This window comes from Microcaecilia unicolor, chromosome 6, assembly GCF_901765095.1.
Source record: "Microcaecilia unicolor chromosome 6, aMicUni1.1, whole genome shotgun sequence".
Taxonomy (NCBI): domain Eukaryota; kingdom Metazoa; phylum Chordata; class Amphibia; order Gymnophiona; family Siphonopidae; genus Microcaecilia; species Microcaecilia unicolor.
The window spans coordinates 120,776,389-120,796,093 of record NC_044036.1 but is presented as its reverse complement, the minus strand read 5'-3'; the positions used below and the strand labels follow the sequence as shown (position 1 = coordinate 120,796,093).

Below are 19,705 nucleotides of genomic sequence, written 5' to 3'. Positions count from 1 at the left end.
ATGTGGGGGAGGGGGACACTGGTTCATCATTTCTTGGAGTGCCTTCACCTGTGGGACTTTTGGGGGGGAATTCAGGCTTTTCTGGAGGAGACCTTGGGCACCTCGGTGGAATGGTCTTACGGGATCATGCTTATGGGGTCGGATTCAGACCTTGTGACACAGGACCTCTTTGATATGCAATGTCAGTTTATCCTTCTAGCTTTGGTGTTGGCGAAAAAGGTCATCCTACAACACTCGGTGGACAAGGCCCCCCCCCCCCCCCATTGCTAAGTAGTACGCAAGTATAGCACAGATGGGGATGTGGGTGAGGGAGGGGGTCTCTGAATCCTGCCCGCAAAAGGCTTCAAGTCTACACTGACATCTGGCAGAGATGCCAGGACTGCTTGGCGAAGCGGGCAACAAATAACCTCAATGAGTGTAGAGTGGATCAGCCTCAAGGGTAGGGAGGGAGGATGGGGGAGGGGGCAGGGGGTATGTGAACTGTTTTAAGAGAAGAAAAGAAGGGGAGAGTGGGTTATGTTTGCTTTTCCTTAATTATATTGTGGGTAACACGGTCAGTTTGTCTCCTGTATTAGTCGTTTAACATCTCAATGCTTATTGCAACAGCACTGTTTCTGTACGGTTAGAGCAATGTGATGTGGCTTTTGTGGTTTACCTATGTTGCTTATGTAATTCTCCTGACAATAAAAACAGTTTCCAAAAAAAAAAAAAAAAAGAAACCACTCAGTATGACATATATGCAATATCAGGTGAAATCAGGAGGGGGACAAAAACATTATTACATCACTGTATTTACTACTGTTTCACATCTTTATTACATTTTTCTACATTTAAACTGCTGCTGTAATAAGTAGTTTGTTGTATATCACCTTGGATGATCCATATGCAGAGACAGATAAATCTCAGTTGTTCCAAATCTGGCTCCTACATTCTTGGCATGGCTCATAAGTCCTAAGAAAATCTGTCAAAGCCTGCAGTAAGCTACTGTTTTATGAAGGTAAGAAAATATGTTTTCAGGACTATTCTACTAAAACGGTGATTGAGCATAAGGAATGCTCCCCAATATTTGCCAACCTGTTTCAAAAGGAAATAAAATTCTCCTTAATGTACCCAGCAAAGTTGATGGAGTCACAAAAATGTGGGTTACCCCATCATGGACAACCCGCATTGCTAAGAATTTTCTCACCTCCCCAAAAAAGGGAGGATATCAATTATGCCTCAGTCCTTTGCCTTTTATTAGTTGGAGAAAGAATCAACCTGTAGGCTGAAAGACTATCAGTTTTTGAGATCTGTTAAAGGTTATATTTCAGTCTCCAGAAAAGTTTGTTTAAGAGAATGGGGAAAATTTGTTAATCTTAATGTTACATATTGGACTTTTTCCAGATATTTGCTGATTTTGTTCAATAGCATGATGCAGCATGAGATTAGTTAATTCTTTGTTCAGGAGGTCCAAAGTGCTAGAAAAACATGGTGCTAGTCACTATTAGTCAATGTGGATAAAGGTAATTAACTGGTGATTTTTAATGATTCCTAGTCTGTTGCTTTGGGAATGAGACACTACTAGACACGGACTCTGCTCAGAGGGTTGGAGAAATATCAAACGCACACTTGGGATTGCTGTTATACACCTGGCATGTGGAACTGCTCTTCAAAGTGACTTGAGCTGCTAGGGATCTGGTGACACATGGAAAGTGTGTTGTTTAAGTATGCACTGAACTCTGCAAAGCAAGCCTTCCGCAACAGCTCGGCAAATCTTTCAAATCCCAGGCTGGTTTGTATATATTGACACTCTACCCTGGAGGACATTTAAATATTGTGCTTTAATAAAAGGCAGGAAGGGAGTATAAGGGGAGTTAATGGGAAAGGCTACATATAAAAACGGAGTGTGAAATATGATTCATTTAAATCAGTGATTCCCAAAATCTTCTGGTTCCATAAATTTAGTACTTTGCTCCCCCCCCCCCCTCACCCATGGAGGCTATTACTCAAAACAAATTATTCAACATTTTGATACATTTTTATTTAATTAATAACAAATAGAATCATAATATTAATGATGGAATTGAAATTTTTATTTAATTTACAACACAAAAGCAATTCACATTTTTGATAAAACAAATTTAATAAAATAGTGTACCTATTAGAACTATTAAAAATGTTTAAAGGGATGGATGGGCTTGATGAAGCGATACCAGTTTCTCAATGTGGTTTAAAGTTACTGAGTAAGCGTCTTAAATCTCCATGTTCAACTATTTGGAGTCGTTTTTGTTGTTTGATCGGAAGTTGGGCCACCACACTAAAACCATGTTCTACCAAACATGATGTTGAAAATGCGATTTGCAGTTTCTTAAAACTACAGCCCATAGTGCAGAATAGTTATCTGAAATTTCTTTCTTAACCAAAAATGTTGATAACTGTTCTTAAATTTTGGTTTTAGTTCCAAATCATTTTGTAATTCAATTAGTTCTTCTTCCAAGTGCTTCCTCAATTCCTGCAAACAGATTAATAACCTAATACGGAATTTCCATCAAAAGAAGGTCCTCAAATCATCCAGACATGTCAGTATGCAGCATATCAAATTGGTTACAATAGACTTGAAGATCATCATTTTGTATCCTTCCTTTCTCTTCTAGATTAGCAGGGTTCTGAAACCGGCAAAAGTCATGACGTCCCATATTACATTTGAACATACTTCGATTTGAAATAAATGTAGTAACAACAGTCTTGGCTTTAATCAGGTTGATGTCATTCCCTTGTAGCTGCAAATTCATTTCATTAAACTTTTCAAATAGATCTGACAAATAAGCAATATCACTCCTGCTTTCAACGCTTACCCAAGTGGTGGCTTGGCTTGTACTACTGACTTCTCATAACTAATACAACGCTTTGCACATTTATTTGCAATGGTGCAAATATATGCACTGTTGGTTCACTAGTGACAGTGCAAACATATGCTCATGTGCATAAGCAGGTAAACAGTGCTATAAGCAGGCCCATTTGCCAAGCTACCACGTTGATAAAATGGTATTTTATTTTCTTACTTCTTAGGTGTTCACGCCTCTATATTGTGCTTATCCCTCCAGCGTCCCCCTATGACAGTGTAGCGCCCCCATACTGCCACCTTGTCTTTCAATGCTCCCCTAAACTAGTCCAATCCCCCCAGGGGGCAGTACCACTCACTTTGGGAATCAACGGTTTAAATTGTCTAAATAGTTGTGAGCAAGACGAAAAAAGGAACGACAAACATAGTTTGAAATGTCTATATGCAAGTACCAGAAGCCTAAGAAATAAGATGGGAGTGTTAGAATATATTGCACTAAATGAAAAATTAGCTATAACAGGAATCTCTGAGACCTGGTGGAAGAAGGATAACCAGTGGGACACTGTTATGCCAGGGTAGAATTTATATTGTAGTGGATTGAATTGGTGGAGGGGCAGCATTGTAAGTTAACGAGGGCTTTGAATCAAATACACTAAAAATTCTGCAGGGCACAAAAAACATCTTGGAATCCCTATGATGTTACGGTTAGTGAGTTCTTGTGCCATGCAAAGCACCGGCAGGAAGCCCGTGCTCAGCTGGCGGCCAAACAATTCCCAAAGCTTCACCTGTGACAACCGCCATTCCCCGAGGGTTGAGCCCCCAGCTGCAGGCGGCTGGCAGGACTTCCAGACGCGGCCGGAATTGGAGTCAGGCAGCGAGCAACGGACTGGTCAGGAGACTGGCAGTGGTTGAGGCAGGCAGCAAGCAAAGAAGAGTCCGAAGTCAGGCAGTGGTCAAGGCAGGCGGCAAGCAAAGAAGAGCCCAAAGTCAGGCGGTGTCAGGAAACAGTCAAACAAGAACAGCAAGGAATCCAACAGTTACCTACCAAAGTAGAAGCTGAAGCAATGAAGTGGATTGAAGCTGCTCCTAAAATAGCCCCTACCATCAGGGAAAACAGCAGAGAAAGACTCCCATTGGCTGGCCAGCCGAAGGAGAAGGAGGAACCGGGTCTAATCCCGAAGAGCAGGAGGCGGGGCATCTCGAGGAGCGGGAGGCGGGGCGAGGAACTCGGCGTTCTGCGTGGCAGAGGAATTCCTGGAGAACCGGGCCAGCAAAGATGGCTGGTGCTCCGCACTGCAGGAAGAAGAGGAGCACCCGGAGCATTGTGAGAATGCAGAGGACCGAGGAACCCCCCCTGGTGCGTTGGAACAGGCAGGGGAATCCCTGGAGCGCCAGACCTGCCAAGATGGCCGGCGCTCTGGATCGCAGGAGCGTCCCTCACCGAGGTGAGGAACGTGACGTATGAATTGAAATTCCATGTGTAAAGGGGAAAATGATAGTGATAGGACTGTACTATCTTCCACCTAGCCAGGAAGAACAGATAGATGTACAAATGTTATCAGAAATTATGGAGGCTAACAAACTGGGGAACACAATAGTAATGGGTGATTTCAATTACCCTAATATTGACTGGGTAAATATAACATCAAGGCATGCTAGGGAGGTAAAATTCCTTGACAAAATCAAGGACTGCTTTATGAAGCAGCTGGTACAGGAGCCAAGAAGAAGAGGAAAAATTCTAGACCTAGTCCTTAGTGGAGCGCATGATCTTTTGCAAGAGGTAATGTAAGCTCTTTGAGCAGGGACTGTCTTTCTTCTATGTTTGTGCAGCGCTGTGTATGCCTTGTAGCGCTATAGAAATGCTAAATAGTAGTAGTAGTAGTAGTAGAGCTGCTTGATAACAGTGATCATAATATGATCAGATTTGATATCAATTCTGCAGTAAGAATACACAGGAAATCCAAAATGTTAGCATTTAACTTTCAAAAAGGAGACTATAATAAAATGAGAAGAATGGTGAAAAAAAAAACTTGGAGAAGCACCTTCAAAGGTTGTACATTCTGTATTCTTGCCACATGCACTGTGGTAAGATCTGTCATATCATGCTCCACCTAGGTTGCCAAGGCAGCCACTTCAGACACCATCTGGCAACTCTTCGTGCCACACTGGCAGTTGACACAGGCTACCACTGTTAAATGTAGGACTTAACTCACACTGCGTAGACCTGGACCCAGGGCTGAAAGGCTTGTAGTGACAGAAGCACTACCCTGGTCTTCAACCTGTTGATGGACCATGGCTTCCAATGCAGACCAGCTGCCCTTGGTCACCTGATGTAGCAATGGGCTCCTCTGCTCTGATGACTGGCATCCGTAGTGACTACCAACCAGTTTGGAGATTCTAGACTCATTCCACAGACCAAATTGGGAACCCTGAGCTACCATTCCATACTCTTCCTTGCTTGTCCCCAAAGTAGAAGCCTCACTTCTGCATCTGAAAGGACCACCTGGACAGCATGGTTTCCTGAAGCAGATGCATGTGAGCTCTATACCAGGGACCACCCTCCAGCATTGCAGCAATGGATCCAAAGACTTGTTGATAGTAAGGCACTGCAGGCGTGCAACTATCGAAAAGACCCCGAATCTGTGCCTGCAGTTTGAGTACACTTGCTGACAGAAATAACATTTCCCCTTGCCAGACTGCTTCAACAATGGACCTCAAGGTTTCCATTCAAAAATACAAAGCAGACCAAAATGTATCCTTCGGAGTACAACTGCAGGAGGTACAGGTACCACCACCGAGAGTTTGCATACTCTCTGCAGATTTGTCCCTGACCACTCTTGCCTTTACCCAAGAGTGAGATAGAAACTCCAGGAAAATGTCCAATTCCAAGGTGTAACCCTCTCAGATGACTTCTAGGACCCAATGGTCTGATGTGATTTGGACCCACTTCTGGTAAAGACTGCTGCAGACCACCTCTGACCACTATCAAAGAACGACCTGGACACCAATGAGAATCTCAGGCTGTACTGGAACTTGTGTCCAGGCCACCTCTTTGTCCACTGAAAAAGGGCTGTCGCCAAGGGAAATAGTTCATCAGCTGAAAAAATGGTGTCTATGATTTCTTTTATTTGTAATACTCAGTAATTTCATAGTATATCCTCTAGTCTCTCTACTTTTTGAAAAGCAACCAATTCACATGTACCTGTTCTGCTCCACTTATTATTTTATAGATGTCTATCAAATCTCCCCTCAGCCAAATCATCTCCAAGCCGAAGAGCTCTATATCCTTTCCTCACAGAGGAGTCACTTCATCTCTTTTATCAGTTTGGTCAACCTTTTACAAGTATTTTCCAGTTCTGCTATACCCTTTTTGAAATGGGGCAACCATACATACCTGCACACAACTCTCAACGTGCAATTCCACTGAACACCTACACTGGGTATAATTATATTCTCAGTTTTATTCTTCATCTTTTTCCAGATAATATTTTTTTGTTTTTTAGCAGCCATGGCACACTGGGCTTAACATTTCAATGCCTTTTACACAGTGACTACAGGATCTTTTTCTTGGGCAACAACAACTCAAAACTTAGTATTTTGTACCTGTAGTTGGATTATTTATCCTTACATGCCTTACTGTGCCTTTGTCCAATTGAAATTTTATCTGCCATTTAGCCACCCAGTCTCCTTGTATCACATGATCCCACGGCTGTGGAGTCAGTATACTAAACCTTCGAATTCAACTACTCTATTTAAATACTGTCTGACTCCCACTCCTCCTATGAATAGTAAATCTAAGAGAAATTTAATTACCAAAGCATCAGATATTTCCTTATGTACAAAATTAGAATTGCAGACCACAAAGAACCTGAACAAAAAATACATGAGTATAAAATGATAAATTTTACATATATTATAATGATGGAAGTTTTTAATTTGAAACTGGAGTTGGAGTCGGTACATTTTTACCAACTCCGACTTCACCCAAAATTGTTTCTGACTCAGACTACACAGCCCTGCAAAATTCTTTTGCAAATGCTTGCAATCTTCTGCTGTTTTAATGACTTTGAATAATTTTGTGTAATTTGCAAATCTGTTCAACTCACTTATCACACCAGATTATTTATGAATGTGCTATATTGTTGCTATTACAGAGATGTGGTTCAATGCAACCATACTGGGCTATAATCTTTTTAAGAAGGATAGATAGGGTCAAAGAGGTGGAGGAGTGGCACTGCATGTGAAAAACAGTATCAGAGTGGCTGAAATGCAAGAAACCTGAGGAAATGAAGAAGCGATATGGATCGTCCTGGAAAGGGAAGATGGCGCCTGTAGCTACACAGGTGATAACTACAGACCTCCAGAACAAATGAAGAAGCTGGACAAGGATCTGATTGAAGATATTCATAAGGTTGGAATGAAAGGGAAAGTGCTGTTGCTGGGAAATTTCAACTTGTTTGATGTGGATTGAAACAATCCTTTGGCAAAATTGGAAAGAAGCAGAGAGATTGAGAATGCCTGTCAAAGTACCTTGCTCAGACAAATGGTGATAGAACCTAGGCTGCACACCTAGAAAATAGTGATAATCACACAACAGTTTGATATAAGAGCAAAACTGGAGTGCAGATACACAAGACTCAAGGTACTAGATTTCAGACATGTTGATTTTGGTAAAATGGGGGAGTACTTGATGAAGGAGCTGAAAGCATGGGCAGACACAAGAGAAGTGAAAGGGCAGTGGTCCAAGCTAAAAACAGCTATAAATATGGCAACAAATCTTTATACAAGGAAAGTAAACAAAAACAAAAGAAACAAGAAGCCAATATGGTTCTCCAAATAGAGTGGCTGTAAGGACATAAGAGACTGTGTTCAAGAAATACAGAAAAACGCAACAAGAGGATCATGGAAAAGACTACTGGAAGAAGTGAAAAGGGAAATACAGCTAGCAAAAGTACAGGTGGATGAAAAAATGACTAAAGATGTAAAGAGAGGTGACAAGACCTTTTTCAGATATACTGGGGTAAGGAGAAAGGCTAGGAATGGAATTGTAAGACTGAAAGATGCTGAGTACAGCTATGTGGAAAGTGACAAGGATAAAGCAAACATGCTAAACAAATACTTATCTTCAGTGTTCACGGAGGAATATCCTGGAGAAAGACAGTGGTCATCTGCTGAAGGTATATCTTGGAATGGCGTGAATACTGCACTGTTCACAGAAGAAACCATTTATAAACAATTTGAAAATCTGAAAGTGGAAAAAGCTATGGGGCCAGATGGGAGACATCCCAGAATACTAAGGGAGCTCAGAGGAATCCTGGTGGGAACTCTTCAATAGAGCTTTTAGAGACAGGAGAGGTTCCGCAGGACTGGAGATGAGTGAATGTGGTCACAAAAGCAGGGACAGGGAAGAAGTAGGAAACTATATGCCAGTAAGGATGCTTGGGTGCATAAAGAGAGGCATGACCAGCAGGAAAAAGGAGGTGATAGTGCCGTTGTACAAGTCTCTGGTGAGGCCCCATTTGGAGTACTGCGTGCAGTTCTGGAGACCGCACCTACGGAAAGATATAAACAGGATGGAGTCGGTCCAGAGGGTGGCTACGAAATTAGCAAGCGGTCTTGAATGCAAAAATTATAGGGACAAGCTTATGAACCTTGACATGTATACGCTGGGAGACAGGAGACATGATACAAACTTTTAAATATCTCAAAGGCATTTATGTACAGGAAGAGAGCCTTTTCCAAATGAAAGAGAGCTCTGGAATGAGGGGGCATATGACAAAGTTAAGAGGGAATAGGCTTAGGAGTAACCTAAGGAAGTATTATTTCACAGAAAGGGTGGTGGAGGCATGGAATGGCCTCCCGGTGGAGGTGATGGAGTCGAGGACTGTTCCAGAATTTAAAAATGCATGGGATAAGCATGTGGGATCGCTTAGGAACAGGTAGAATTGGGTGTTACAGAGGATGGGCAGACTGGATGGGCCATATGGCCTTTATCTGCCGTCATGTTTCTATGTTTCTATTTCCAAGTCTCACGTTGGTGCTAGGAAAAATAATGGCATCACAGCTGAAGAAATTGCAGAGTCATGGAATCGGAGGTAGGGTATTATTATGGATTAAGAACTGGTTGAAAGATAGGAAACAGAGAGTAGGATTGCGTGGCCAGTATTCTCAGTGGAGGAGGGTAGTTAGTGGGGTCCCGCAGGGGTCTGTGCTGGGTCCGTTGCTTTTTAATGTATTTATAAATGACCTAGAGATGGGAATAACTAGTGAGGTAATTAAATTCGCCGATGACACAAAAATTATTCAGGGTCGTCAAGTCGCAGGAGGAATGTGAACGATTACAGGAGGACCTTGCGAGACTGGGAGAATGGGCGTGCAAGTGGCAGATGAAGTTCAATGTTGACAAGTGCAAAGTGATGCATGTGGGTAAGAGGAACCCGAATTATAGCTACGTCTTGCAAGGTTCCGCGTTAGGAGTTACGGATCAAGAAAGGGATCTGGGTGTCGTCGTCGATGATACGCTGAAACCTTCTGCTCAGTGTGCTGCTGCGGCTAGGAAAGCGAATAGAATGTTGGGTGTTATTAAGAAGGGTATGGAGTCCAGGTGTGCGGATGTTATAATGCCGTTGTATCGCTCCATGGTGCGACCGCACCTGGAGTATTGTGTTCAGTACTGGTCTCCGTATCTCAAAAAAGATATAGTAGAATTGGAAAAGGTACAGCGAAGGGCGACGAAAATGATAGTGGGGATGGGACGACTTTCCTATGAAGAGAGGCTGAGAAGGCTAGGGCTTTTCAGCTTGGAGAAGAGACGGCTGAGGGGAGATATGATAGAAGTGTATAAAATAATGAGTGGAATGGATCGGGTGGATGTGAAGCGACTGTTCACGCTATCCAAAAATACTAGGACTAGAGGGCATGAGTTGAAGCTACAGTGTGGTAAATTTAAAACGAATCGGAGAAAATTTTTCTTCACCCAACGTGTAATTAGACTCTGGAATTCATTGCCGGAGAACGTGGTACGGGCGGTTAGCTTGACGGAGTTTAAAAAGGGGTTAGATAGATTCCTAAAGGACAAGTCCATAGACCGCTATTAAATGGACTGGAAAAATTCCTCATTTTTAGGTACAACTTGTCTGGAATGTTTTTACGTTTGGGGAGCGTGCCAGGTGCCCTTGACCTGGATTGGCCACTGTCGGTGACAGGATGCTGGGCTAGATGGACCTTTGGTCTTTCCCAGTATGGCACTACTTATGTACTTATGTACTTATAAAAGATACTTAACGTTCTAGAATCTAGTGGGTTGCATGATCTGAGGCCACATGGCTTTATCAAAGGAAAATCCTGCCAAACAAATCTGACAGATTTCATTGACTGGGTGACCAAAATACTGGGTAAAGGACATGTGCTAGATGTAATCTACTTTGATTTCAGCAAAGCTTTTGATATGGTTCCTCACAGACTCATGAATAAGCTAAGAGAGTTGAACTTAGGACCCAAAGTGGTGAACTGGATTGGAAACTGGTTAACCGACAGGCGACAGAGGGTGGTGGTAAAAGGAATTTGCTCAGAGGAAAGGAAGGTGAATAGTGGAGTACCTCAGGGGTCGGTATTGGGGCCAAATCTATTTAATATATTCATGAAAAATACTGCTGAAGGGTGAGAAAGAAAAGTTTGCCTTTTTGCAGATGACACGTAGAACGCCAAAAGAGCAGATAACCCGGAGGGAATAGAAACCATGAGAAGAAATCTCCAAAAATTAGAAAAATGGTCAAAGGTCTGGAAGTTAAAATTTAATGCAAAGAAGTACAGAATGATGCACTTCAGGTGCAAAAATCCAAAGGAGATGTACAAGATGGGAGGCGGGAGATTGATAAGTATAGCTGAGGAAAGAGACCTTGGGGTGATGGTATCTGAGGATCTCAAGGTGACATATAATGTGACAAGTTGGTGGCTGTGGTCAGAAGGATGCTACACTGCATAGGGAGGGGTATAACCAGCAGAAGGAGGTGTTGATACACCTGTACAAGTTGTTGGTGAGGCCCCACTTGGAGTACTGTATTCAGTTTTGGAGGCCATATCTTGCTAAGGACATGAAAGGACTTGAAACAGTTCAGAGACAAGCGACAAAAATGGTACGGGATTTGCGCCGCAAGACGTATGAGGAGAGACTTGTGGATCTGAAGATGTATTTATTTATTTGTAGTATTTGTATCCCCCATTTTCCCACCAATTTGCAGGCTCAATGTGGCTTACATTTGCCGTAATGGCGGTTGCCATTCCGGGTAACAGAATTACATGTGGTATTACGATAAGGTGCATACATACATGGTAACATACATGGAACATAACATATATGGAACAGATCATGGTATATATATACACCATGTGCTTACATACATGGTAAAGAAGAATAGATTATGGTATTGCATGAGGTTCTTGAGTAATAAATTGGATTGTAACATACATTAGGTCATTGACTATAGAAAGACCCTATTCAGCATAAGGTTTAAAGTGGTATTGCTTGATCATTGATATCAAAGAGGTTAATCAGTCATGTGATAAGAGATCGGCTTTGTATAGATCATGTATAGTATTATTATTTAGTATCTAAGATGGATGTTTGTGGTATGCCTTCTTGAAAAGATCTGTTTTCAGTAGCCTTCGGAAGATGGATAGGACTTGTGTTGTTTTTATGGCCTTCAGTAGTGCGTTCCATAGCTGCGTGCAGATGTATCAGAAACTGGTCGCGTATGTGGATTTATACTTTAGCCCTTTACAGTTAGGATAGTGGAGATTGAGGAATGTGCTTGATGACCTTTTTGCATTCCTAGTAGGCAAGTCTATAAGGTCTGACATATAGGTCGGAGCTTCTCCGTGAACGATTTTGTGGACCAGGGAGAAAACTTTAAACGCAATTCATTCTTTCAGTGGGAGCCAGTGTAGTTTTTCTCTTAGGGGTTTGGCACTTTTGTATTTCGCTTTCCCAAATGTGAGTCTGGCCGCTGTGTTTTGAGCGGTTTGAAGCTTCTAAATGATTTGTTCTTTGCATCCGGCATAAATGACATTGCAGTAGTCTAGATGGCTTAACACCATTGATTGTACTAGGCTGCGGAATACTTCTCTTGGGAAGAAAGGTTTGATTCTTCTAAGTTTCCACATTGAGTAGAACATTTTCTTTGCTGTATTTTTCGCATGTTCTTCGAATGTGAGATTTCGGTCAATTGTGGCTCCCAGAATTTTCAAGCTGTCTGACATCGGAAGAGTGTAGTCTGGGGTATTTATGGTATTGGGTTTGTTTGTGTTGTATTGTGAGGACAGGATGAGACATCATGTTTTTTCTGCGTTTAGCTTTAGTTGGAATGCGTCCGCTCATGAGTACATTATTTGGAGGCTGTGTGTGATTTCATTTGTGATTTCAGTTATGTCTTGTTTGAACGGGATGTATATCGTGACATCGTCTCCATAGATATATGGGTTGAGTCCTTGGTTGGATAGCAATTTGGCTAAAGGTGTCATCATAAAGTTAAAAAGGGTTGGTGAGAGCGGTGATCCTTGTGGTACTCCGCATTCAGGTTTCCATGGTGTTGACGTTTTTGAGTTTGAAGTCACTTGGTAAGTTCTTGTTGTTAAGAAGCCTTTAAACCATCTTAGTACGTTTCCTCCGATCCCGAAGTAGTCTAGGATGTTCGAGAGTATTTGGTGGCTGACCATGTCGAACGCGCTGGACATATTGAATTGTAGTAGCACATTGTTTCCAGTTGCAATTAGTTGTTTAAATTTGGTTATAAGAGTGGTTAGCACTGTTTCAGTGCTATGGTTGGATCGAAATCCTGACTGTGATTCATGTAGTATTGTGAATTTGTTTAGGTAGTTGGTGAGTTGTTTGGTTACCATACTTTCCATTAGTTTTACTATCAGGGGGATGGATGTGACTGGTCGATAGTTGGTTGTGTCATTTAGTTTTTTTCTTTAAGTCTTTGGGTATGGGTGTCAGTAGTATATTTCCTTTGTCCTTGGGGAAAAGTCCACGTTGTAGCATGTAGTTCAGGTGTGATGTAAGGTCTGTTATGAAGCATTTGGGGGCGAACCTTATTAGGCTACTGGGGCAGATATCCAGTTTGGAGTGGGTTTTGGAGAATTTGTTGAGTGCTTGGGTTATGGTTTCTTCGGTTAGCAGGTTGAAGTCATTCCAGGTTCGATCTGCTGGGTATTCACCGGGAGTAGGGTCCAGGCAATCCATAAATTTTTCGTGATCAGTTGTGTTGAGTGGTAATGTGGATCGAAGTTTTATAATTTTCTCATTGAAGTATTTGGCAAGTTGATCTGCTGATGGGGTGTCTGTGCTGGCTGTGGTAACCGGTGTGGTGTCTATTAATTTATTAACAAGTTGGTAGAGTTTATGTGCATCTTTGTAGTCTGGTCCTATTTTGGTTTTGTAGTATGCTCTTTTGGTTTGTCTTATTGTATATTTGTATTTTCTTTGTGTTTGTTTCCAATCTTTAAGTGTATGTTCATTTTTCATTTTTTGCCACGCGCGTTTGAATCTCCTGACTTGTGTTTTTAGTTTTTTCAGTTCTTCGTTGAACCAAGGTATCGAGCTGTGTCTTCGTGTGGTTCTTGTTTGTAGTGGTGCAGTTTCATCTAGTATGCTCCTGCATCTGTCGTCCCACTTTTGGAGATAGTGTTTGGAGTCTGTCTGTGCTAGCCATTCATTTTTGTAGATCTGTTGCCAGAAAGTAACAGGAACGATCTGACCTCTAGTGGTGTATGTTGTGCTTTCTTGCTTGGGGTGCGTGTCTTTTTTCCGCCATTGTAGAGCTATGTTTAATTTATGGTGGTCTGACCATGGTATGGCCATCCATTTTGTATCTGTTAGTATAAGGTTTGAGTCTAAGGATAGTTTGTGTGTAAGGAGGTCAATTGTGTGTCCTTTGACATGTGTGGCTTGCATATTGGGCGAGTTAAGGTCCCATAGGTGTAGGAATTCTTTGCAGTCGCGTGTATTGGCTGCATTAGGGTCTTCCAGGTGTAGGTTAATATCCCCTACTATGTGTAAGTTGGAGTTGGATACACATGTATTCGATATAAAATCCATAAAGTTTGACTGGAATTCTTGCCAATTTCCTGGTGGTCTATAAAACAGGACCACATTTAGATGGTCGAGCAGGGTAGCATGGTGGATTCTAACTGAGGCAATTTCAAGTTTTGGTGTTATAGACTCAGCAGTTGTTGTTATGGTGAAGTGGGATCTATAGATTAGTGCTATTCCACCTCCTCTTTTTTCTTTCCTTGTCCAGTGTGTAATTTTGTAGCCTGGGGGGCAGAGTTCTAGGATTATGGGGTCCTTGTGATCGTATACCTTGGAGGAAAGGTGAGATAGGGGTACTATGACACAGACATTCAAATATTTGAAAGGTATTAATCTACATTAATTATGACCAGCCTGGGCATAAGTGAAAGAAATGCAGTCTGCCAGCCAATTAGTGATTATGCATTTCCCGATGGCGACCCCATCCTGTTGGGATCAAAAGAAACAAAAAGTTAGGCAGACTGTCTGTGGGGCCTTGTATGCTCCACATAATAGGCCAATGCTCTCGTGCAGTCCAAGGTGTGCAAGGGGCTATCGCCAGGATGGGCACGAGGTCGGGGAAAGAATGTTGGCAAGACAATCGACTGGTTCAGATGGAACTTTGACACAACCTTTGGAAGGAATTTAAGGTGTGTACAGAGGACTACTCTGTTATGATGAAACTTAGTACAAGGTGCATCCACTACTAGGATCCTGCAGCTCACTGACCCTATGAGTTAAGTAACAGCCACCAAGAAAATGAACTTCCAAGTCAAGTACTTCAGTTGGCAGGAATTCACTGGCTTCAAAAGAGCTTTCATCAGCTGGGTGAGAACAATGTTGAGGTCCATAACACAGGTGGAGATTTGACAGGGGGCTTTGTCAAAAGCAAACCTCTCACGAAGCGAACAACTAGAGGCTGTCCAGAGGTGGCCTTACCCTCTATACATTGATGATAAGCACTAATTGCACTGAGTTGGTCTTGAGACCAGACTCAGAGTGGTGCAGAAGGTATTCAGGCAGGGTCTGTGTAGGGCAGAAAACAGGATGTCCTCACAACAGACGGCAAACCTCCTCCATTTGAAAGAATAATACCTCTTAGTGGAATCTTTCCTAGAAGTCAGCAAGACCCGGGAGATACTCTCTGACAGACCTAAGGAAGCAAATTCTAGGCTCTCAACATCCAAGCTGTGAGGGCCACAGACTGAAGGTTGGGATGCAGAAGAGATCTCTCGTTCTGCATGATGAGGGTCGGAAAACACTCCAAGCTCCGCAGTTCTTTCGAGGATCTACTGGAGTTATGTATATACTGAAAAGGGAACCATTTCTGCCGTGGCCAGTAAGGTGTGATCAAGATCATGATCCTGTGGTCTTGCTTGAGTTTCAGCAAAGTGTTCCTCACAAAACAAATGAGAGGATATACATACAGAACACCTGTCCCTCAATGCAGGATGAAGGTGTCTGACACTAACCTGTTAGCCTGAAATGTGGAACAGAATTGAGGGACTTTCAGGGGCATAATCGAAAGAGAAGGGTGCCCATCTTCCGACACAAATCGGGAGATGGGCGCCCTTCTCTCAGGGCTTCCCAAATCTGCATAATCGAAAGCCGATTTTGGGCAGGGGCGTGTCAGCAGGATAGCGAAGGCGGGATGGGGGCGTGGTTAAGAGATGAGCATCTTCGGCCGATAATGGAAAAAAGAAGGGCGTCCCTGACGAGCATTTGGCCGACTTTACTTGGTCCCTTTTTTTTTCATGACCAAGTGTCAAAAAGGTGCCCGAACTGACCAGATGACCACCGAAGGGAATCGGGGATGACCTCCCCTTACTCCTCCAGTGGTCATCAACCGCATCCCACCCAAAAAAAAAAAAATTTAAACATTTTTTTCCAGCCTCTCATGTCATACCCAGCTCCATGACAGCAGTATGCAGGTCCCTGGAGCAGTTTTTAGTGGGTGCAGTGCACGTCAGGCAGGCGGACCCAGACCCATCCCCCCCTCCACCTGTTACACTTGTGGTGGTAAATGTGAGCCCTCCAAAACCCACCAGAAACCCACTGTACCCACATGTAGGTGCCCCCCTTCATCCCTAAGGGCTATGGTAGTGGTGTACAGTTATGGGGAGTGGGTTTTGGGGGGCTCAGCACCGAATGTAAGGGAGCTATGCACCTGGGAGCAATTTGTGAAGTCCACTGCAGTGCCCCCTAGGGTGCCCGGTTGGTGTCCTGGCATGTCAGGGGGACCAGTGCACTATGAATGCTGGCTCCTCCCATGACCAAATGCCTTGGATTTGGTCGTTTTTGAGATGGGCGTCCTCAGTTTCCATTATCGGCGAAAACCGAGGTCGCCCATCTCTAAGGTCGACCATCTCAACATTTAGGTCGACCACCTCTAACGTCGACCTAAATGATGAGATTTTGGCGTCCCTGACCTTATTATCGAAATTAAAGATGGACGCCCATCTTGTTTCGATAATACGGGATGCCCCGCCCATTCTTGGGGACGTCCTCAGAGATGAGCGTCCTTAGAGAAGATGGTCGTCCCCGTTCGATTATGCCCCTCCACATGATTCAGGTGAATCTTTGCTTAGATTTAGTATTAGTTCTTATCTCTTGACCTGCCTTATTACTTTTTAATATCTAAATTTTCTAGTTCTTGTGCTCATCCCTGTTTTCTTTAGAATGGGGGTATAAGAGAGAAAATCCTGTGAACAGGGTGGGAAAGAAGAAAGAGACTGCAAAAGGACAGATGTAAATTTGTGTGGGGCATTGGAGTGCTACTGGGACTGGTTTGGGGTGCCTGTTTTATAAAGGCACATAGGTATCTATGTTGCCTTTAAAATAAGTGCCTTTTTGGACTTTCTACATAGGCATCCTGCTATAATATCCCCTATGAGGGTAACTTTATAAGACACATCTAATTAAAGTGCTTTATCACATGCCTATTTTATATCAATTTCATAAAATACATGCTTATTTGACCTTATAAAATACTAGTGCAGGTGAGAAAGAACACATACAAAAGTAATGCTAGCAAATATACCAGCTCCAGATTTATTTATTTATTTATTTGCTGCACTTGTATCCCACATTTTCCCACCCATTTGCAGGCTCAATGTGGCTTACAAAATGTTACAACGACATTCACATTGATAGAATAAGAATTTCAGAATATAGATACAGATAGGTGCATAAGAATATCATGGCAATCATATTAACGGAATAATAATTTCAGAATTGTTACAAATAAAGGTGCATAAGTATATCATGTAGGATTGGAAGTGGATAAATAGATAAAACATAACATAACGATATCAGGACAAGATATAATATTCAGTAATGAGGATGTAATTAAAATAAACAAATTAGGAGAGTTCCATAATAGTTGTATTTGGAGTAATTTGGGAGTCAGATCGTTATGGGGAATCTTTTTTGTACGTCTTTATGAATAAATAAGATCTGGTGTAAATGTTAGTTCATACTTTCCATATATACACATAAGGAATTTTATAATTCCACATTTATGTATGGACTGCAACCCTGCGGAAGCCCACATTGAAAGTACACTCCATTACACTCATGCATGTACTTTCATGCTAGTCGATATTTTATAAAAAGAGCACTTACATGCATAAATAGCTAAAACACTGACATTTATGGACTTTCAAAGCATCTAAAACTAGGTGGCTCCTCATAAAATTATCCCCGGATGTTTAAGCAGACTCTTTCTTAAGCAGTCCTAAACTTAAACAGTTAACTTACTTATTTAAAGGTCCTTTTACTAAAAGGCATTAAGCTCTTAACCAGGGCTGTGGAGTAGTACACCAAATCTTCGATTCAGACTCCTCTATTTTTCTACTGCCCGACTCTGAAACGGGCTCCAACTCTTACTGATATTAGGCTTTAAATTTTTTGCTCTGGATCTAAAATACTGGTACATATAACTTTAGATCCAAGGCAAAGATATGTATATATAAGTATAAAATAATACATTTACCATATATGTTTTTTTTAAATTTTGAAGTTGGAGTTGGTACATTTTTGATGACTCCGACTTCCGACTCCAATTCCACAACACTGCCATAACACACAGTTAGTGCACAACAACAGGATACAACACATATGCATTAAAACATTTTGCTGCATTTTCCCTGTTTTCAAATGCTAAACATAAGCTACAAATTTTTAAAAAACATTTTTGGGAGGGGGCATGGTATGGGCACAATTTGATTAGCAAGTGCTAACTGGTTAATAAGGATATAACACAGGAGCACTTAGCACCTCCTAAATAGGCAATATTAGTGCACAACCTGAAAAAAAAACTTAAAAGGAAAAAGCTCTAAAAAAACAAACACGCTAATTTTGCATTTACCGCACAGGAAATTCCTGTGTTAAAATTATATATATATGTATGTGTGCATGTGGTGAACTTTGATGTATCTGCATAAACCTGAGAATCAATCTCTTTTGCGGATTAAAATTAATGGTCTAAGGAAGATATTTAAGTATATTTTTTTCTTTTCTTTTGATTAATTACTACCTTGAATTAATTATCTGAGTTTCTGTTGCAAGTGACGTGTAATTTTTGAAAATTTCATAAATAAATAAAAAAAAACATTTTGTAAAAAAAAATGAACCTAGCTCCAAGATATCATCATGAATCTTAATTGTAACTTCTAATTATATTCTCTGAACATGTTTGCTGCAGCAGTATAGGGAAACTAGAAATAACAGACCTGATTAGCCCTTGCAAATCCCCTATAAGCATCACTAACCATAACTCATTCTCTTGACATTATTCTCAATCCTCACTACCAGGGTCAATCCTCAACTGCTGAAGAGCAGAATGGGCCAGGGGTGGGGAACTTTTTTGCATAGAGGGTAGCATGAATGTCAGTACTAACCGTGGTAGGGTCACAACATTATGTAATGTTGGAACCAGACATACACAGAGCTCCATACACCTTCTGTGATAAACAAAATAAGTAAAAATGTAACTAAACAATGGAAACAAACTGTTAGAATGGCTATTCTGAAAATACTTGTTAAATACAGTATTTAAAATCGCCACAACTCTGGTTAATGACATTTTCTGTATATACTTCTTATGGTCTCGCAGTCCACATAAAATTCAATGGCAAGCCAGAGGTTGGCTACCCCTGGAAAAGTCATTTGGCATCAGTATCTAATAAACATCTTTCTGGGATAATGGTGACCCATTCAAGAAATATGCTTGCTGATAAGATTTGAAAGAAAGGTACTATAATGAGCTGATGGAAATCATTTAAACATTTGGATTTAGAGACCACTTAAGTTGTACTCCATCTTTTAACAGCAATAACTAATTATACAGGTGTACAGAGAATGTTTTCTTTCTTTTGGGATAATTCATTCTAAAACTTGGAAATGTGTTAACTGAAATAGCAAAAAACTTGCCTTTCTTTGTCAGATTATGAACAAGCAGAAAGACACAGGTACAGATGATGGTTTAACGCTGACCCAATATTTTTTTATGTTGACTTTGTCAAAAATGGTAAAATTATGTCTTACTTGATAATTTTCTTTCCTTTAACGCAGCAGATGAATCCAGGAACTAGTGGGGGTTAAGTCCGCCTACCAGCAGGTGGACATAGAGATAAACAAACTAAAGGCAATGATGCCAGATGGCCAGCTCCTTCCTCAGTTAGTATGTCATTCGTAAGCATTTGCCAAGGCCAAAAATATGAAACCAATAACAACCAGAAACCATCTTATCTATGAAAAACAGAGAACCAAATAAGAACTTCAAAATAACTGCAACTTGATCCAGAAATTGG

General features: G+C 41.5%; 1 protein-coding gene and 1 long non-coding RNA gene across 2 annotated transcripts in view; both read right to left on the bottom strand.

Annotated features, from left to right (window-relative positions):
- Window positions 1–19,705, bottom strand: part of SWT1 (SWT1 RNA endoribonuclease homolog) — a 391,485-nt gene that overhangs the window by 288,146 nt on the left and 83,634 nt on the right. The gene's annotated exons all lie outside the window — the stretch shown is intronic.
- LOC115471847 lies at window positions 6,914–17,858 on the bottom strand. The gene is made up of 3 exons (XR_003942431.1): window positions 17,775–17,858; window positions 15,042–15,045; window positions 6,914–6,926 (listed from the first exon to the last, which is right to left on the bottom strand). It is a non-coding gene; the product is annotated as an uncharacterized LOC115471847 (long non-coding RNA).